Here is a 17,805-nt window from a genome sequence, read left to right on the forward strand (position 1 = left end):
CCAGTACAGAACGTGAATCGTAATGTCTCTTTGTTGGGACGACGAAGGCCCCTTTTCAACTCTCACTGTGAGGAGCATCATAACACAACCAGGCGATGGCAACATTTGCGGTCTGGGATAGATAGGGCGCAATCTGATATCATATGGACGGCTAGAGTACGGCATAACGCAAAGCAGGCTATAATGTCTGGTGTATAGTGAAGTTCTTTGGATATTTTAAAGATATTACAAATTCCAATTGAACCCATACACACACACATAAGGTAGAATCTACTGGTTATTTTTACCAGACACATATGTAAATGTAATAGCCACGATGCCCTCTTAACTTCTCAGATTCTTTGCTCTTTTTTGGATGCGCTTGTCGCTACAAAGAATCGAGATCCAACTTCATTTAGGTGTGTATATATATATATATATATATATATATTTATATATATATAATATATATATATACTATATATATATATATAATATAATGTAACGTTCTCTTTTCGGCTTGAAAATGTTGTTATGAAGAAACAACGAAAGGGGTCGCAAATAAAATGTGGTGGTTCTTAACCTACTAAGCTCTTCTTTTCCTTTTGAGATAGATTTCCAAAACCTCTGCCGACTTTCACTATATATCTATTTATTTCCATATATATATCAATACAATATGTATATATATACACACACATATATATGTATGTGTGTGTGTGTTTGCATGTATGGATATGTAAACATATACAAACAAACATACGAATAAACGCACACACACACAAATAAGGCCTGATTTAGGAGCAATCTATTTCTCACAACAAAAGATGCTCTTCCAACGAGAAGAAATGAACCCACTCAGATTTTGATAAGGCGTACAATTGCGGGGATCTTCATGGACTCTATAATAACCATAGAAGACTCTTTTTGTACCTTCACGAGACGGGCGAAGGAGGTAGGGCTTAATCGAAGGACTCGAGGAGGGGCAAGGGTCGCAGGGGCGCTGCAAGGTGAGAGGGTAAAGGCTTCGAGTAAACCGTTACCCAGTATGACCTGTTCTTGCCCTTCTCCTTCTCCGTCACACTTTTCCCTCGTGTCTCTCTCTCTTTGTGGACGACTTCGTAACTCTTGCTTTCGACGTAGCGAAATTGAAGAGAGGATATTCAGAGTCTACGAGATGCCAAAAATACTACTTGTGATTACCACTACTGCACTAACAACAGTGCTCTCTCTCTCTGCATGAAAGAATGGTGTGATCTTATACTACATCTCCCATCGAGACTCCCAGGGGAAAAAATTCCAAGCAACATTCGACTTGACACTTAGTACAGCTTTCTCGCCCAGACGAGGAGGAGCCAGTTTACAACGGGATCCTCTGTTGTGTGTGTGAGTGAAAAAGGCCCTTCTCTTTCAGAGAGAGAGAGAGAGAGAGAGAGAGAGAGAGAGAGAGAGAGAGCTCGACACCATGTAGTGTGTGCGTGTGTGTGTGTGGGTGACTGGTAAAAATGTCCTGCTAAAACAGAATTCCACCTAATAAAAGGAGCCTATGAAAACGCCAAAATATAGAAAGTAAGTAATATATTTCATATTTGAGAAGTGAGGAGAGAGACTGCAGTCTCTGAAATATAGTACTGACGTTCTATATTCGGCGTTTTTATGGTCTCCTTTTATTATATATATATATATATATATATATATATATATATATATATATATATATATATATATATATATATATATGCGCTTGTTACTGTGACTATATCCCATTTCCTGAAAAATAAACAGGCTATACAAGAATTCAAGGGTAAAGAGCACGGAGCTCCTAATTTCGTCGAAAGAAACTTCTGGTGCCAAACACACGAGAGAGAGAGAGAGAGAGAGAGAAGAGAGAGAGAAGAGAGAGATGGAGAGAGAGGAGACTGTGACAATATAAGGCGCTCATCACATATTCGAGCTTGTATTTTGATTTAACCCAAAAAACCCAAAAAAAAAAAAAAAAAAAAAAAAAAAAAAAAATACAATACTGAAATGACAACTACATACCAATCCTTGTCTGTTACATTCTGGCATCACCACTTCATCAAAACCGGACCTCTCGGGCTACCACATTCGTCAGCGATACATTATCATCCAACATATTTTCCCGATAAGAATTTTTTTGATTGATTTCTCAACTGTTTATGCAAGTGGGAGTACGTTACATCTTTTTATATAGAATGTTCTGGTCACATCACGCAAGTGATACATTATCTTTAAATATTGTGCAACTGATAGCTTTACTTTCTGTAGTTCCTCACTTGTTTGTACAAAGAAAACCACTTTATTTTTTTCATTTGCAAAAACTTACAAAGTCTAGCACAACAACAGGCTACCCAGACACTGAACGCGTGTAGGGGGACAGGCCTCTCAGTGAATGGCATTTGCTGTGATAATATAAAAAACTTTTCCACCATAGTGATTTAACTACACGAACGTCGTTCATCAGGTAGTGTTACAAAATATAAATGATTTCAAGACTGCATAGGGGTATTACAATACATTATATATATATATATATATATATATATATATATATATATAATATATATATATATATATATATATATATATATATATATATATATATATATGAAACTGTAGTGATAAGCGTATCCAAAAAGGAGCAAAGAATGAGAGATTAAGAGGGCATTGTGGTTATTAAAATTTCAAGTGTATCTGGTAAAAATTACCTGTAGATTCTACTATACACACACAAATACATACACACACACGACACACCACACACACACATATAATATATATATAAATATATATATTATATGTGTGTGTTGTACATTAAAAAAACTAATTTGAACTACTGCTCTAATATATACACTTTATCACGTTTCTGATAAAGTGTATATGTATATATAATTAGAGGAACAAAACTCTGCCATAAATCACAGTGGGTAATGTAGAATTTATTACTTCTTGCCATGTTACAATGTATATTTTAAACAAGTGCTTAACTGAATGCATTACAATGAGATCAGAATAACTCTTCAAAGGTAACGCTTGGGCAAAAATTGAAAAATACCCTAATTCTAATGTTGGTCACAAGTTTTTGCCGCAGAATGAAATAAACTACAGTATAGTCTCTGTACAATATGATACAGCAGTTACAGGTCTGTTGACTATGTGGAGAGAGCAAATATTGGACGAGATGTCAACACCCTTTCAAAAAAAAAAAAACAAAAAAAAAAAAAAAAAGTTTCTGTCAACATCGATACTAACGGGAGATATATGAAGCAACTCCTCTCAACCTAGCCCGCTGGGGATTCGAACTCACGCACACCAGCGGCGCGAGGCTGTTGGAACTCCCATTGTGAGGAATGCCTCAAGAATGCCATCAAAATCAAATGAGTCAATTCGTCAAGAACTCCTCGTAGATTTATGTTTATTAAAAACACTGAAAATTATAAAAAAACCGGATGATTAAGATAAGACGTTTGAGAAGAACTGGGATGTTTGTTTTAACAAGAAAATACTTTTCAAAAGATTTAAAGACTTAATATCTTTCATTTTTTTTTAACTATGTGATTTTTCTAAAAAACGATTCAACTCAGTTTGTACGTGTGTGTGTGTGTGTGTGTGTGTGTGTAATACATACATACTGAGAGAGAAAGAGAGAGGGGGCGGTTACGAGTGCCTCTATCAACACACGTATTAATATAATCTCATAAAAACACCTGTTTTTGTCGTAGATGCAACGATAACTCTTTAATCGTTCACGGCAGAGTCAAGGTCTCTCTCTCTCTCTCTCTCTCTCTCTCTCCTCTCTCTCTCTCTCTCTCTCATTCAGCCAAGACACTTTTCAATTTCCTAGTGATTTTTGAGTCTGAAAGAGCCCATTCCACCAAAGCCTTCTGATGTGAAGAAAGGGTAACCTGAAAGTAACACAACTAAAAAAAAACGGACATTAATTCCGACCGCCAGTGACCAAGAGACCGAAGGCGAAGGGTTCCACACAGACCCATCGAGAAACCAAACCAAAAACCGTCTACCGCTGCGGCATTCCAACCGCCACTATGGCCGAGAAGATGCCAGCTGCCCCTACATTCTCCAACTTCGACGACAAATCAAACATATTGATATAAACGAGAAGAGACTTTACCTAAAACGTACTTGCCACAAGATGCGTAACTCCCTTCGTATGCAACGACGGCCAGCGACGGAGCTACTCAAGATAACGAAGCAGCGAATGAAGATAAGATCGACCGGGAACGTGTGGTATTTATAAAATATTGAAGAGTCCAACGGCCCCTAATCTGTGGACGGACGCGTCCAGTTTCAACGTTGATACTGACGGATTATAACCCCCGATTAATTATTGAGTGTGAAACTCTCCTCGAGACTTTCTTTCAGCCAATTAAGAGGCTTGAGGAATTATTAGCATGAATTTACGACACCATAAACTGGAAGGAAAGAAGGCCGTATTCTTTATCTCGTCACTCACACATATGTATGTGTAAATGATAAATTTATCTCTTAAAAAAAGGATAAGTCTCAAGTATAAAAGGCCCATTAAAACACATTAGTTTAAAGCTTTAAACCAGTGTTTTAATGGGTCTTTTATACTTTATATATATATATATATATATATATATATATATATATATACACGTATATATATATATATATATATATATATATATATATATATATATAAAATATATACTGGAGACAGAGAGAGAGAGAGAGAAGAGAGAGAGAGAGATGAGAGAGAGAGAGAGAGAGAGTTGGAAGGAACCAAACAAACACTGCAAATGAAAACCGAAGACAATCCTTCCTAGAATGTCGCATGGTGACATCAGACGTTTATGCCTTATACGAAAAAACTTCAAACCGCCTTAAAAACTGCCGAACTGGCAATCGGCTATAAAACTGCACAATACCAAGCAAAATTAATAAAATTAATGACCGGAGGGCCGTGTGTGGGGCGCGATGGAATTTCCAGAAATAACCTGGAATTTGCCGGCAGCGTGTTTAGTCAAAAAATATGAAGGCTGAAACATGCACCATAATAAGCGGCAAATTATAAGTTTCGACTGAAAGAATGGAATCATTTTCCTTCCACATATGAGATTTCAGCTACGAGAGAGAGAGAGAGAGAGAGAGAGAGAGAGAGAGAGAAGTATTATACCTAGGGGATTTAAGACGGGAATATTACCAAACATTTGACAAATCAGATTTACCAGTTAAGACATTTTTAGAATAAGACCATGAGAGAGAGAGAGAGAGAGAGAGAGAGAGAGAGAGAGAGAGAGAGAGAGAGAGAGATAAACCTTATCTATATATGATAATATATAATTTACAAGAAAATGTATTATACCAAGGTGATTTAGGACGAGAATATTACCAAATATTTGACAAATCAAATTTACCAGCTAAGACACTTATAGAATAAGAAGAGAATAAAGAATTTAGGCCAAAGGCCAAGCCCTGGGATCTATGGGGTCATTCACCCTTACTTATAATGTTAACGCAAGCAAATGCTACCTATTCATTGATTTGTTGACTGATCTACCGGATGTCTGCCTTCATAGCTTTTGTATTTCAGGCCTATTCCAATTATATGATCAATCTGAATAATAATAATATAATACTAATAAAATTCGAGTCTGGAAAACATGACACAACCACCCACCACTTGCAAACCGGTTTGTCCTCGCCGGGTGAGGGGTGGGGGTTGGCAGCGGGAAAGGGGACACACCCATCCTCCCCCTGCAAACCTGTTTGTCCGCCCCAGGAGGGGTAGGGTAGGTAGATGATCGGGAGGGCAGGGGAGACAGAAGCTCCAGGTTCCAGCGCAAGTAGTGAGCGCCAACAAGCTCGTATATATTAAAAATAATAATAATAATTAATCCGTCTATCCCAGTCCAGATTCCAGTTATACGCCGATGCCAAGCCAAGGCTGGGATGATGTGTCAATCTCTGTCTCCACTCGAAAGTGAAATATACATTCAGCGTCATATCCCTCACTAGACATTGTTGCTCGCTTCACAGGTGGGCTGGCGCCAACTGACAATGAGGTAGCTTTTACAGATGAAAGTTCATTCAATAACTCTGCTAAATAGCCAGTCTTGAACACTTTCTACAGTTTTCAATCAGTTGTAAGCTTCGTTTCTTTAAGAAGTAGCCCCATCTCGTCTTAGTTTAGCCCCATCCAATTCTCCTTTCTACTTTTCCTTTTTTTTCACAATAAGGAATTGGATTGCCCTTCCAGTCGGCAGCGTGATAGGAAGAAAAAACAAAAAGAGCCTCAGTGCCGTGGTCGGTATGGTGTTGGCGTGCCACCTCGGTGGCCGCGAGTTCGATTCTCGGGCATTCCATTAATGTGTGAGAGATATGTATTTCTGGTGATAGAAGTTCACTCTCGACGTGGTTCGGAAGTCACGTAAAGCCGTTGGTCCCGTTGCTGAATAACCACTGGTCCCATGCAACGTCAAAACACCATACAAACAAACAAACAGACATAAAAATACAGGAGGACCGCAGTGTGTGTGCTTACTCCCATACGTTCGAACAGAGTCGTAAATGCGGCGGAGTGAGAGAGAGCTGCTGGAAGACATTTTATTGCTAGTGATGCGGTCTTCCAGCTGCACACGTGATTTCCATGATGATGGGCAGGGACGCTTCTTCTTCCCCCTCCAGGGACCCAGAGAGAGAACCTGGGGACGGACAGTCCCTCATGGGACTTGGAAAAGGAGGTGCAGTTCTTGTTGGTGGTAGGAGATGGGGGGAGGGGGGGAAATCCCCCCCTTAGACTAGTGCTAAGAAAGACATTTCCTCCTCGAAAGAGGACAGGATAGGAATAAAAGATTTAGGCCAAAGGCCAAGCGCGGGGACCTATGAGGTCATTCAGCGTTGAAAGGAAAATTGAGAGTAAAAATGTCTAAAAACGTGTAACAGGAGGAAACCCTCAAAGCAGTTGCACTACGAAACAATTGTTAGGAGAGGGTGGAAAGTAAGATGGAAGAAATAAAATATGAACGGAGGTAGAGTAAAAGGAAGGAAAGGTACTACCCCCTCCGGGATCCTCGGAAGGGGGAGGGAAAGTCTCCCCTGACAGAGGGAGTGACTATCGCTCTTGAGGGACTGACTGGGAGAGAGGTTGTTCCACCCGTCAGGTAGACATAGAGAAGAGATGGAAAGGTAAGGGACGGAAAGTAACTCCCCGACATATGCTCATCAGATGGGGAGGAAAGGGCTGGAAAAGGAAGGACCGTCTCTCCTGGAAGATGAAGAGGAGAAACAGCCCCTCCTGGAAGATGAAGAGGAGAAACAGCCCCTCCTGGAAGATGCAGAGAAAACAGCCCCCTCGCTTAAAGATGAAGGAGGAAGAAACAAGCCCTCCAATGGAGATGAATAGGAGGAAACGCCCTCTGGGAAGATGAAGAGAAACACCCCCTCCTGGAAGTATGCAGAGGAGAAACGCCCTCCTGGAAAGATGCGAGGAGAAACAGCCCCTCCTGAGATGAGAAACAGCCCCTCCTGGAAATAAGGAAGAAACACCCCTCCCTGGAAGATGCTAGGAGAAACACCGCCCCCTCTGAGGATGGAAGAGGAGAAACAGCCCCTCCTGAAGATGAAAAGAGAAAACCCAGAATCATCCTGGAAGATGAAGAGGAGTAACAGCCCCTCCTGGAAGATGAAGAGGAGAAACAGCCCCTCCTGGAAGATGAAGAGGAGAAACAGCCCCTCCTGGAAGATGAAGAGGAGAAACAGCCCCTCCTGGAAGATGCAGAGGAGAAACAGCCCCTCCTGGAAGATTAATTAGGAGGAGAAACGCCCCTGGATAAAACCTGGAAAGATGAAGAGGAGACGAGAAACAAAACGCCCCTCCTGGAAGATGAAGAGGAGAAACAGCCCCTCCTGGAAGATGAAGAGGAGAAACAGCCCCTCCTGGAAGATGAAGAGGAGAAACAGCCCCTCCTGGAAGATGAAGAGGAGAAACAGCCCCTCCTGGAAGATTGATGAGAGTAAACCGGGAATCTCCTGGGAAGATGCAGAGGAGAAACAGCCCCTCCTGGAAGATGCAGAGGAGAAACAGCCCCTTTCTGTCAGATGGAGGGAGAAACCGTCCTTCCTGGCTCATGGTGAGGGAGGGACAGTGCTTCCCGACAGACGACGAGGAGGGAGGGGCAGTCCTTCCTCTACAGGTGGAGTTGGAGGAATTCTCAAGACTCCACCCACACCTCTGGAGCACTATGAATCAAGGAATCGCTGGAATGCATCCGTGCCTCCACGTAGATTAGTACGAGTTGCTGGAATGACTTCGCACCTTTATCGGAATTGGAATATAGAATTTAGGCCAAAGGCCAAGCGCTGGGACCTATGAGGTCATTCAGCGCTGGAACGGAAACTGACAGCAAGAAGGTCCGAAGAGTTGCAATCGTTAGGTGGCGGTGGAAGGTTAGATGGAAGAGAGAGAATATGAACGGAGGCACAGTAAAATGGAATGAAGGAGTTTGTAGCTACTATTAAGATTTCAAAAACGAATGAACGCATTTCCACACGACTTTGGTCAGTTGAATTTTCCGTACGAAGCCTCCCACCCATATTCCTCTTTCCTCGTCATGTCGCAACTGTTAAATACTCAGGACAAAAACTTCCTAAAGGAACTGAGACAGAAAAAAAAAAAATTTATGGATACTCCAGCCATGCAAGGAAGAAATGACGGGTTCTAACAGTGGCCTCAGTTTCTTTCTTTCTTTCTTGCAAAACACTACATCGAATCAGGATGACGCGACATAAGAGCAGCAAACAATTTCAAGAGTACAAATTAAGAATAAACAACTGCACCCGCGTGCGCTGAATCTTGGAGCCGGTTCAGGCATTTCACGACAAAAGAAAAAAAATCTTTTGTTAAGTGCAAGAAAACCCATTTATCAAGAGCCACCCCTGCAAGAACACATGAAAGGCACACTGAGAGAGAGAGAGAGAGGAGAGAGAGAGAGAGAGAGAGAGAGAGAGAGAGAGAGAGAGAGAGATTAACTCGACACTTTCATTACTGTTCTCATATTTCAAACATATAAATATATATTATATATATATATATATATATATATATAGATATAGATATATATATATATATATACTATATCTATATCTATATCTATATCATATATCTATATCTATATATATATATATATATATATATATATATATATATATCTATATATCTATATCTATATCATATATATATATATATATATATATATATATATATGTATATGTATATGTATATGTATATGTATATATATATATATATATATATATATATATATATATATATATAGTGCAGGTCTGTTAAATATACCCAATTTGGATTCTGTAGGGTAATCTAACCGCTTACCTAGTGTACAAATATGGTGACGCCACAGAGCGGAAATCGCTTACCAATTCGATAGGATAAGACCTGTCTCGAAGGACTTGCACAGTTGCTGCACAATTACGAGGTTCATTATATTGGTGGTTCAGGTTGTAATCATGCTTCATAAACGCTAAAGTATTATGTAATGATAAAGAGTTTTACTACTATGTTTGTTTGTTTGCATGATGTTTTTACGTTGCAAGGAAACAGTGGTTATTCAGCAACGGGACCCAACGGCTTTACGTGACTTCCGAACCGAGTCGAGAGTGAACTTCTATGAATAAATATTCTCTTACAATACCTGATCATTGTTATTGCGCGGGTAGTAAGACAATTAAATCAACCTGCAGATTACAATTATATGCACACACGAACCCTAAATGAGAAATTTTACAAAGAAAAGAACACGAAATCTTTGCTCTATAAACTTATAAAATTGAAGAGAAACTGCATCCAATCATCTAATCACGGTGACCTTATTTTTCCAAACTCCAGCATCCTTTAGTTCATCAAAGAAGAAAGAGGTGAAGGGCGCAAGGTGTTGTGTGTGTGTGTGTGTGTGTGTGTGTGTGGGGGGGGGGGGGTTGGGGGGGGGGGAGAGACATGCTGCTGAAGAGCCTCCTGTTTATATTAGGGGTATGAAACAAGCTACTAATATGGAAGTGACCAATGTCTTTTTTTTTTTTTTTTTTTTTTTTTTAATCTCGAGAGCCACAGCTTAATTTTGACAAATTACATATACAATATATAATATAATACATAATGTATATTATATATAAATAATATAAATATATGATTATCATCAGCACACACCAAGTGACCTTCACAGGCATGCATTCATTCTGAAAAACCTACCCGCGTCAAAATGAACCAAATATCCACAAACCAGCAGTTTTCAAATTAACCTACAACCCGTGTGATGATGCTCCTCCTCCTCCTATATAGGGATGATGACATGATAAGATGAAGAAACTGTACTTCATGTGAATGTCACGAGGTACAGGCGCCTGTATCATGTGGCTGTCAAGGTCACATGTTATATACATGTTCTCGGTCTCTTACAGTTCTCTATCAGGCAATCTTGGACCTCTCTCTCTCTCTCTCTCTCTCCAGCAAAAATGAATCTATATAAAAAAAATCTTCCTCTCCAAAACAAATCGTCAACGTCAAAGCTTCCCTTCCCTATTGTTTCCAATCGCTTTAAAGTCTGGCTGCTCGGGTGGAGAGAGAGAGAGAGAGAGAGAGAGAGAGAGAGAGAGAGAGAGAGAGAGAGACCATGGCAGCAGACAGGCCGAGAATGGCATAGCCATGAGAGAAGGAAAGTGACAAAACTGCATGAGAGAGAGAGAAAGAGAGAGAGAGAATGGGGTGGGGGGGTGGCGGATTTGGGGACACACACACACACACACACAGCCCGTCTCTAATTGCCCAATGGCACCAAAAGGGCAAGACCTTAAAGGGGACAACGGCCAGATGAGCACAATGGCTAGCCAATTGTCACGTTTCACGCGGAGTTGAGCAGACAAGTAGAGTACGGGAATCGAACGGGAATCGAAAATCAAAAGATCACTCAGTCGTTGTGGGAAATGACCCGCACTGACACACTCTATAGCCTCTACGGGCTGCTCTTGAGTAAGAGCCCGTGCTGGCATAGAGCCAGCTGAATCTTAAACAACAACAACACTACAGCCCGCGGCCTCTACATCCAGGTTTGTCAAGCTTTGTACGTGCAAATTTCTACGTTCTATTTTCATCCATGACTATTTTCACCGATTCGGCCCATTTGATTATATGTACACTTCTATGACAGCTTTATTACTCTACCTGATCACAACATTTGGTACTATCTTTTTTTATAATTTATATTGAATCTTATCACATTTATCATCTTTATATTTATATAGGCATTTTTTTTTGCCTTTCATTTTCACTTCCTGACTACTCATCACATGGTTGAAATAAAAAGAAAAATAAATGTTTGGAGTTCAGAGGAACAGAGTCTAAATACGGTAGATCACTGTTTAAATGAAAACAACATGCTTCTAATTCAATGCTTAGGTCAAAACAGCAAGAGGTATCTAATCCACTGCTTAGGTCAAAACGACAGGTAACTAATCGACTGATTAGGTCAAAACAACAGGTAACTAATCCACTTTTTAGGTCAAAACAACATGTATAATCCACGTTTAGGTCAAAACAACAACAGGTATCTAATCCACTGCTTAAGTCAAAACGACAGGTAACTAATCCACTGATTAGGTTAAAACACAAGCTATCTAAACCACAGCTTAGGTCAAAACAATAACGGGTATCTCATCGACTGCTTAGGTCAAAACGACAGGTAACTAATCCACTGATTAGGTTAAAACATGTATCTAATCCACTGTTTAGGTAAAAACAATTGCTATGTAATCAAATGCTTAGGTCAAAACAATAGCTATCTGATCCACTAATTTGACCAAACCAATCCCGTTTTCTATCCCACAGCTTACGTCAAAAACAGAAGCGCAATGTTGTCAAAGAGCGTCCCTACCGTCCGTCCCAGGTCAGGAGTCGAGCCTGGGGCCTAGAAAGATTTGGCCTCCCGGTTCCAAGAGCGTCTTTTGCTAGGATTAATGTGTAGCCAAAAATGAACATAGGCAAAGTCTTGAGAATCTCGGCTGATTCTGGAGCAACTGACTCGCGAGTGCGAGAATATAATTAAAAGCATATCTAAATGCACGCATACAACGTTCATTTATTCATGTGTTCATTGGGAGCTAAAACTGCCACGTTATCTGCACATGGAATTCATCCCAGATTTAGCAGTTAATATCATGAATGCAGTAGTGACCGTCATGTACATATATATTTCATTTTCATTTCCTAGTGCCACCTACTGTTAGGGAGTCAGTTTTATAATATATATATATATATATATATAATATATACTATATATATATATATATATATATATATATGTATAAAGTCATTACATTACCGTGATTCATATTACATACATCGAGCTATAAATGTCCTTTAATATCTAATTCGCTCTGCCTCGGAATTAATGTATTTTCATACATGTTAACCGAAGGAGAATTTTTTCCGGTATATATATATATATATATATATATATATATATATATATATATATATATATATATATATATATATATATTATATTATATTCCTCCCAGCCCTGATTTTCACCACAAAAGAGCCAGAGACCAGAGTAAGAGCGAGAGAGAGACAGAGAGACAAAGAGGAGAGAAAAGAGCCCGTAATCTACATCTATCCAGAGCCACACGTAACAGGCTGCATCAAATTACTCTTTATAACACTTCATCCACAAAAGGCATAACCAAAGCCTACGCTGCTCTCGTAGAACCATCTGCCATTGTTTGCCTACGTCGGGAGGGTGGTGGGGGGGGGAATGAGGGGGAGGAGGGGGGGGGAGGTTTACGGAGTTTTCACGTGTACACCTTACCTTACAGGACCTTACATCTTGTTCGGGTTGCCCCAGGTCCCTCAGTGTGAGGCACCTCTAATGTTCTACCAGAGAGTTGCTAGTACATCTTCCGGTATATATTTTGCATCTTCCAATCTTGGATGGTCTGGGATGCAGTTTAGATATTTTTCGAGCTTATTCTTAAACACATCTACGCTCACTCCTGATATATTCCTCAGATGAGCTGGCAACGCATTGAATAGACGCTGCATTATCGATGCTGGTGCGTAGTGGATTAATGTCCTGTGTGCTTTCCTTATTTTTCCTGGTATATTTTTGGGCACTATTAATCTACCTCTGCTTGCTCTTTCTGATATTTTTAGTTCCATGATATTTTCTGCTATTCCTTCTATCTGTTTCCATGCCTGAATTATCATGTAGCGTTCTCTTCTCCTTTCAGACATATAATTTTAAGAATTGTAGTCTTTCCCAGTAGTCTAGGTCCTTAACTTCTTCTATTCTAGCTGTAAAGGACCTTTGTACACTCTCTATTTGTGCAATATCCTTTTGATAGTGTGGGTACCATATCATATTGCAATATTCAAGTGGACTACGAACATATGTTTTATAAAGCATAATCATGTGTTCAGCTTTTCTTGTTTTGAAGTGCCGTAACAACATTCCCATTTTTGCTTTACATTTTGCCAACAGAGTTGCTATTTGATCATTGCATAACATGTTCCTATTCATCATCACACCAAGGTCTTTAACTGCTTCCTTATTTGTGATGGTCTCATTATTAGGTCCCTTATATGCATATAGCTTTCTTTCTCTGTCTCCATAATTTATTGATTCAAATTTATCAGAGTTAAATACCATACCTATTTACCTCTGCCCAATCATATACTTTGTTAAGGTCTCTTTGTAGAGCGTTCCTAACTTCATCACAAGTAATTTCTCTACTTATTCTTGTGTCATCTGCGAAACTACTCACTACCGAATCCTTAACATTATTGTCTATGTCTTCAATCATAATAACAAACAGTATTGCAGCTAACACCGTACCTTGCGGCACACCGGATATTACCTTGGCTTCATCCGATTTCTCGTCGTTTGCAATAACTATCTGTTTTCTGTTGTGTAAAAATTCTTTTAACCATCTTCCTACTTTATCCACGATATTGTGTTTTCTAATTTTCTTCGCTAATATATTATGGTCTACTTTATCAAAAGCTTTTGCAAAGTCTAAATAAACCACATCTGTTTCATTTCCGCTTTTCATATTTTTTGAGAATATGTTTTTCACGGTGGACTAACAGTTGGGTTTTGTGTACTTTTTCCGGGTACGAACCATGTTTGTCCTTTATTAAACAATTATTTTTTTATTAATGTTTCATAATAATTTTTCTTCATTACCCTTTCATACACTTTCATTATATGTGATGTTAGACTCACAGGCCTATAATTACTTGCCTCTAGTCTTGATCCACTTTTGAAAGTAGGGGTAATATACGCTATTTGTGCTCATCATATATCTTTGCCTGTATCTACACTTTGTCTTAATAATATTGCAAGTGGCTTTGCGATAGAATGAACTACTTTCTTTAACAAAATAGCAGGAATTCCATCTGGCCCTGCAGCAGCTCCATTTTTAATTTCATTAATAGCCTGCACAATATCAGCTTCATTAATATCTATGTCAGCTAAATATTCACTATTTTCATCCCTTACTTCTATATCATTATCTTCATTATCTATTCTAGGGTGAATTCTCTCTTATACGTTCTGCCAGTATGTTGCAAATTTCCTTTTTTTCATTCGTTAATCTCCCTTCAATTCTCAGAGGGCCTATTTCTATCTTCTTTTATTCATCTTCTTCGCATAGAGTATAATAGTTTTGGGGTTTTGCTTGATATTTAATAGGGTTTTTTCTTCCAAGTCCCCGTTTTTCATTTTCTTTTGATTGTATAATCTTTTTTTCTGCATTTTCTATCTTACTTTTTAGTTCTATAACTTTCCATGCATCTTTTTCTTTTGCAAGACCTTTTTTCCACTTTCTGATTTTCTGGAACAAGATTCTTCTGTCTCTTGGTATGCATGAATGATGTTTACTTTTCTCTTCGGTATATATTTTTCCACTATTATCTCCAATATTTTATATAATATCTCCGTATTTACCCTTATGTCATCACTTACGAAAATGTTATCCCAATCTTTGTTTAATTCTTCATTAATTTCTGACCATTTTTATATTTTTACTGTAGAATTGTATTTTCCATATCCTTCCCACTTTTTCATTTCTTGCTTATCTCTATTTTCACTTGCTTTGGAATGAACTGTTAATTCTATGACATTATGGTCTGAAATACTCGCATTATAAACTATTATTTCTTTAACATAATTCATCTCGTTCACAAATACTAGGTCTAAAGTATTTTCCTTTCTTGTTGGCAGGTGATTTATTTGTTGAATGTTGTATTCTAGTAGCATATCTAATAGCTTTTCAAATTGCCTCTTATCTTCTGCACTACTATTACTCTCTTTTTTATATGTATAAGTACAACCACAATCTCCTATTCGTCTTCTTTCCATTCTACGAAAGGAAAGTTGAAGTCACCAGATAGGAGAATAGTCCAGTCCTTGTGATTTCTACATATATCATCCAATTTTCAATTATTAAGTCAAACTCTTTAGTATTAGGAGGTCTATATTACTTATGTTTCATCAAACGGTCAGCAGGAAATGTTAACAGATGCTTTCAACAGAGAGAGAGAGAGAGAGAGAGAGAGAGAGAGAGGAGAGAGAGAGAGAGAGAGGAGAGAGAGATCATACCTTTAACTACAAGTGACATAAGTACAAAAGGAATCATATGCAGAAAAAAGCTTTTTAACAAACAAACAAACAAAAAAACATGCGCCCGCGCACCAACACACACACATTAATACTAATATATATATATAGATATAAATATATATATATATATATAGTGTGTGTGTGTGTGTGATATATATATATATATATATATTATAATATATCATATATATATATTATAATTATATATATTGAGAGAAGAGAGAGAGAGAGAGGAGAGAGAGAGAGAGAAAGAGAGAGAAAGAGAGAGAGGAGGAGGAGAAGAGAATCCCGTATTGCAAACAAGAAATGGGGCGGATGTCAGGTAACGTTCAGTAAAATACCGTAAATCCCACAATGAAATATGAGTTGGCGAATTTTCTGCAAGACTTTTGAAACTTGTATAACTATAACACAGTAGTATCATTAAATCAGATAAATACCTAAATTCATTCTCACTACGCGGATTGCCTCTCTGACACAATAACAAATTGTACGAATATATTTTCTTAGCTTTAAGCTAGTAATATAACTGTAATGTTTAACGGTTTATGGTTATGAATATTGTTCCGTGTTTTTGGAACACACACACACACACACACACATATTATCCCTTTAGAGGATGGTTCCTGTTTATGGGAAGTATTTTGGGATGAAGTTAAGAACCACCAGGCCCCCCCACCCCCCCTCCTCTCTCTCTCTCTCTCTCTCTCCTTCTTCTTCTTGTATCTCACCTCAGTCGTCTAACTACCAAGGACATTGCTGAAGTCAAGAGACAATGGGACTTCACGGAATTGACCTGAAGAATTCGGGCTCGCTCTGAAATCGCACTCGGGACCTTGGGCTGGAGGGCCAACCCTCCAAGCCACCCTACCACATCAGGCACATAAATCACATAAATAATCGCTAATGATGCATAGTATGCAATCGAGTCCAGAAATGTATAAATCCAGAGGCAAAATCGAGTATTTCTTGACGTCCAAAAGCCAATCTGCGGAAAATTCTAGCTCAAAATGATACTCCAGTCATATGATACATGCCATAAAAGGCATGTTACTTACAAGGCATAGGCAGCTCAGTGCCACCCACCCGTCTATAGTTGTGAATCATCCAATAAGAAGTATAAGCATCCATAGAGCAGCAAGATCTGTGTGGTTCGTGTCAAGTTATTGACACAGCGTGATGGACTTGAATTCACTGGAGAGACAAGTTTAAAAAAATCAAGGAAATTCTGTTTGACAATGTTTTTAGTATTTTGAGTATTACTTATCTATTTATTCATTCATTTTTTAATAAGTAGGCTAGTTGTGTAACCACCTAAGGGAACACGTCACAATCAACGCGGTGCAAACTGCAACAGAACCGTAGGAGTTCGCATCAATTGGTTCTGGGTCACAATAAGGCTCGAGAGAAGCGCAATCCTTCTCGCCGCCACATATTTCTGATCCTTCCTAGATTGTGACCCCAAAGGTTTTAAACCCAGTATGTGTCGACCTTTGCAGAGGCGTGTTTAGTCCAAGGCCGTTGGGGATGACCGTAAAAAAAGGTAAAACAAAAGAGTGAAATATCATACAGATAATGACCCGGAAGTTATACTGGTCCTCGATAACGACCCCCGAACTTTGCTGGTGGTCACTAACTAGGAAAGATCCCAGATTTCCATGCGGCAGTTACTGGACTACACTGAAAATGAGTTACTCTTCATGCATTTTTTGACTGTGTGAAGATGAAATGGAGGCAGATCAACACAAAAACACCAAAAGGTTTCACTCGACGGGGGTTAAATCGATACGTAAAAATCCGTGAGCTATGAGCCTTTAGCACCAGCTTTAGCAACAGATCTCCAGAACCTGAAACCTGAAACTCCACGAGCTAGTGTTACATATCGCGTTACGTATGCATGCTAAAATGACAGCACGCCACTAAGGTCAAGAGTGGCATACGCCTGAACACTCGCAACGTCCGTAACGGATGATAGTATATACTACAATACGACGCTATAGCTAACGCACTCCAAAATGAAAGAGAAACGGGGTATGGGTCAATACACAATAACTGGAGCCTCCCTGAGGATGTCGTGCAATTGGACACATTTTTATCTATCTATTAGTTCATTTATTTATTATCTATC

At 38.9% G+C, this 17,805-nt stretch overlaps 1 protein-coding gene across 6 annotated transcripts in view; it reads right to left on the minus strand.

Annotated features, from left to right (window-relative positions):
- Positions 1 to 17,805, minus strand: part of LOC135195821 (uncharacterized) — a 553,178-nt gene that overhangs the window by 63,749 nt on the left and 471,624 nt on the right. The window lies entirely within an intron of this gene.

The sequence above is a fragment of the Macrobrachium nipponense genome, chromosome 16, assembly GCF_015104395.2.
Source record: "Macrobrachium nipponense isolate FS-2020 chromosome 16, ASM1510439v2, whole genome shotgun sequence".
Lineage (NCBI taxonomy): Eukaryota > Metazoa > Arthropoda > Malacostraca > Decapoda > Palaemonidae > Macrobrachium > Macrobrachium nipponense.